At 49.1% G+C, this 4,721-nt stretch overlaps 1 protein-coding gene across 2 annotated transcripts in view; it reads right to left on the reverse strand.

The window, feature by feature from the left end:
* The window catches only part of LOC121870415 (translation initiation factor IF-2-like), a 108,087-nt gene extending 104,526 nt beyond the window's left edge, over positions 1-3,561 (reverse strand). Inside the window, exon 1 of one of the 2 annotated variants that reach the window (XM_042372257.1) lies at positions 2,397-3,561. The gene's annotated coding sequence lies outside the window, so the exon portion shown is untranslated. Of the gene's footprint in view, positions 1-1,200 lie in introns of both variants that reach the window. The other variant, XM_042372256.1, reaches the window with a different exon arrangement.
* Between the last annotated feature and the right edge of the window lie 1,160 nt (positions 3,562-4,721).

Genomic DNA, 4,721 nt, shown 5'->3' on the forward strand with positions numbered 1-4,721 from the left:
TGCCAACACCACCACCACCACTGTATCCTACACGATGACACTGTTACTACCATTCTGTACTACCATCACGACCTCTGCCAACACCACCACCACCACTGTATCCTACACGATGACACTGTTACTACCATTCTGTACTACCATCACAACCCCTGCCAACACCACCACCACCACCACTGTATCCTACACGATGACACTGTTACTACCATTCTGTACTACCATCACGACCCCTGCCAACACCACCACCACCACTGTATCCTACACGATGACACTGTTACTACCATCTCAAGCTCCATAGTAGTACCTGAACCCTCACTGTGTCCCATCAGCAGGTGGCCGTGTGAGGTAGAGCCAACGAGACTGTGGTGGTGGTGTACATCTTCTCGCACAATGTTCTCTTCTTAGCTAAGTTAAACTTAACTTACCTGTGGAATTACCTATTACCTGTACTAACCAGCACTCATAAAAGGGCCTTTAGTCCGTCTTAAATATTAAAATGGGTTTAACATGAAAAACAAATAAGAAATTTATTTATGTTTCCTAAGACGTGTATACGTAAAGGGTTATAGAATAACGTGTTTGTGAAATGATTTAGGAGTGGAGCGCCTGGTGGTGATGCGTGTGGACTCAAGTATCAACTTGACGGGACTGAGGACGGCGCCTTACACGGTGTGTCCCAAGCACGCCAACATTTACTGTACTTGTTTAATACAAGAGGCAGGATGGTGCTACACTGGCCTCCACCACTGTCTCCAATGTTGAAGAACCACAGCCCACAGCTGGCACCTCCACTTAGGGGTTACACTGACGTATTGTTGCACTAGTGGCCTTAAGGTTCTAGGAGGCAATCCAGGCTGTACCGCGGGCGTTCCTAACAGCGAGGTTGCCGACAACCACCACCTTATAACGGGGTTGAGACTGGCAAGGTCTAGGCCAACGGGGCAACGCTTCACTCTCCTTTTATATTTCGTACGTTCCGTTCCGCTCACTATCGGACAAACTCACTTCCAGAATAGCGTTTACATGTTACTAACATGTTTTACAAAATAAAATTCAGAGTGATAGATTAGCGTGGACTTAAACAGAGAATTAAGTAGTAATCCGAGTAGGGAAGGTGGGAGCGAGAGTATAAGCGGAAGACCTACATAACGGAGGCTCAAGGCCCTGCGTCTCCCAGACAGTGTAGGGAGACGTGTCACTCACCTTCGCTCGCGCGCTCAGGTGGCCCGTGTCTGTCTGGCGGGGGTCTGAGCCTGCTGTGCTGCTCCCTCCAGGAGGCCCAACACTCCCGTACGAGCCCCACTCACTCTCCCGCTTCTCCCTGGCCGCACGCACTCCACCAGACACAAGATGATTTTATAGATTATTCTTTTCCCTCGTGGGTGGTACCAAGGTAGTTTGTTGGCACTTGAAGAGAGTGTGGGGGTGAATGTTCAGTAGCAGTGCCACGGACACAGTGTGGAGCAAGGCAACACGAAGAGCGTCCTAGGAGGCACAACCACACACGCCTGTGGCAACACTATGACACTATCTTCATTCTGCTCCTCCACACCACTACTCACCCACTACAACACTCCTCACACTTCACTGCACCCGTCATCCACTATACCACCCATCACACACTACACCCCTCCTCAAAAATTTTATCTACCACACCAGCATGGAAGATGAAGTATGGTTGTAGCAGGGTTATAAGCCTCACTGATTTTAGGCAACTATCACAAGGTGTGAGGCGTGACACGTGGTGGGTGCTGACCCTCAGTGACAGGTGGGTCAGGAGGTGGGTGCTGACACTCAGTGACAGATAGGTCACGTGGTAGGTGCTGACAGTGACAGGTGGGTCAGGATGTGGGTGCTGACACTCAGTGACAGATAGGTCACGTGGTAGGTGCTGACACTCAGTGACAGGTGGGTCACGTGGTAGGTGCTGACACTCAGTGACAGGTGGGTCACGTGGTGGGTGCTGACACTCAGTGACAGGTGGGGCTCGTGTTAGGTGTTGATATTCAGTGACAGGTGGGACACGAGGTGGGTGCTGACACTCAGTGACAGGTGGGACACGAGGTGGGTGCTGACATTCAATGACAAATAGATCACGTGGTAGGTGCTGACACTCAGTGACAGGTGGGTCACGTGGTGGGTGCTGACACTCAGTGACAGGTGGGACACGAGGTGGGTGCTGACACTGATGCTAAATAACACTCAGTGACATGCGATACACGTGGTGGTAGTGACACTGAGGGACAAGCAGGACACGTGGTGGATGGTAAGAATCAGTGACATGCCGTAATCAGTTGTGGTTGGTGACAATGATACGCGGTACACCGTGCACCACACTCTCACGCCCTTCACAAGGATGCGCACTCTAACATCACGAGCCTCTGTCAAACACAACTTACTGTCCAAATTTTTCGCTCGTCGTCTTGTTATGTTTGTGTCCGTCACTACTTGTTATATTCACTGAGGTGTATGTCGCCGGTATATGACGTGGACATTGTAGTATGGCTTATGTTTCACTTCTTTCTCAAGTTTGGTGAGTTTGATAATGTAGGATATTCATTTTTAGCTTTATTTTGTTTCTCAATATTCTTTGGGATCTGTTGAGTCACGTATAAATAGGGATTAGGTATTGGTTACATTTCTCCTTAAGCGTGAGTTACATTTATTATGGAGATGATTAACACATCACTTCACAAATATAAATGTTTCACTTGTTTAACAAGTGAGTGGTGGTGAGGAGGGTGAGGCCAGTGGTGCCCCGCTGGGGGCTGCCTGCTGCCGCCCGGCACCCACCCACCTCCTCGTTCACCAGTGTCACCACCTCTCACACGCCCTCACCCCGCCCACGGTCACCACGCCTGCTGCTTAGCTGGTGGTGACTGCGTGATGGAGGTGATGGTGTTGGAGGTGTTGGTGTTGGTGGTGGTAGCTGCAGCAGCGCCTCCTGCTAGCTGACTGGAGCGGGCGCCACCACCGCACCGTAAGGCTCACTCGCACAATGACAGGAAGACGATCATTTGCCCCCTTCCTCCTGTGTTTACGTTAGAAGGCAGCGTAGCGCGGTGGCCGGCCTCACTCACACGCACGCACGCACGCCGCGCGGTCAGGCGGCTGCTGGTCTGCTGGTGCACCGAGACGGCCAGCTGCTGCTGCTGCTGCCGTGTGCACACCGCCACTCCGCACATGCACTGCACCACCGCCCGCCTTGTTGCATGCAGCGCACCGGCCCGCGCTCAAGGCCAGCCCCGCTGGCGCGCCACGTCCCTCCCAAGTCTAGGCCCTCCAGCAGCTGCTGCAGAAGTAGCAGCAGCTACAGCAGGGGTAGCTGGGGCCAGCGGGAGCACAACGCCCCTACCAGCAGCCACCGCGCTGCCGCCAGACACCCACACTACGGCAGACACCCTGACGGTGTAGTGGGTGGGTGGTGCTCCCCGTGACACTTGGTGGCCGCCACCGTCTACACTCCCTCTCAACCCACAGACACTCTTACAGCCAATCACAAGCCTGGTGAGAATGCCAACCAGGATCTTACTGGCTAACTGTGTGGTCCCCGAGTAAGGTGCGGGGATGCTCTCCTGGCCGACCCGCACACAACACTCGTCTGGATGCTGACAGTGATGCAACTAGTCACTACACACACCAACATACGCACACACCAACTTACATACATATGCACGCACTCATACCTTCACACAAAACACACACCTCTAGCGATTAATTTAGTTGAAATTCTGAGGAGCACGCGCGTGTGTGTGTGTGTGTTTGTCTGTGTGTGTGTGTGTGTGTGTGTGTGTGTGTGTGTGTGTGTGTGTGTGTGTGTGTATATACGATACAAAGAGATGATGTTTATAAGTATTTGGGATCACTTGAAGATTATCCCCAGCATACTCCACCTGATACTTAAACACCTTAACGCTACATGGGAGAGGTAGGTTAGGGGTTAGATCAGGTTAGGTTAGCGTTAGGTTAGGTTAGCATTAGGTTAGGTTAGGTTAGGGGGGTTAATATTAAAGTGAAATAGGTTGGGGATTCACCTCAAGAAACAGAGTTGACATAACAATCAGCTGACTTATGGTAACACGACTTATACTGAGTAAAACCAGATAACACATGGCACTACTGAATAGCACATGACAACAACTGAATAACACTTGAGAACACTCGGTAACACATGAAAACACTGAATAACACTTAAGAACACTCGATAACTCATGACAACACTGAATAACACGTGACGACACCAGAAAGCACATAACAACACTGAATAACACATGGCAACACTAGAGAACACATGACAACACAACACAATTCAGGATAACACGAGATTATAAATTGCGACAGTTGATTAACACATGATAACTCCTTTTACATAACACCAGATAACACAAGACAAGACCATATAACAACACAATAATAACATATGAATCATTAGATAACACGTGGCAACATAAGATAACACACAACAGCGCCATATAGCATGAGACAACATTAGATAACACATGAAACTTACCAGATAGCACATGATAACACCAAATATATAACACATAGATATCACACAGAAACACCATATAACATTTAACAGCACCATATAACATTTAACAGCACCATATAGCATTTAACAACACCATATAATATTAAACAACACCATATAATATTTAACAACACCATATAACATTTAACAACACCATATAATATTAAACAACACCATATAATATTTAAAAACA

The sequence above is a fragment of the Homarus americanus genome, unplaced genomic scaffold (assembly GCF_018991925.1).
Source record: "Homarus americanus isolate GMGI-L3 unplaced genomic scaffold, GMGI_Hamer_2.0 scaffold40856, whole genome shotgun sequence".
Classification (NCBI taxonomy): domain Eukaryota; kingdom Metazoa; phylum Arthropoda; class Malacostraca; order Decapoda; family Nephropidae; genus Homarus; species Homarus americanus.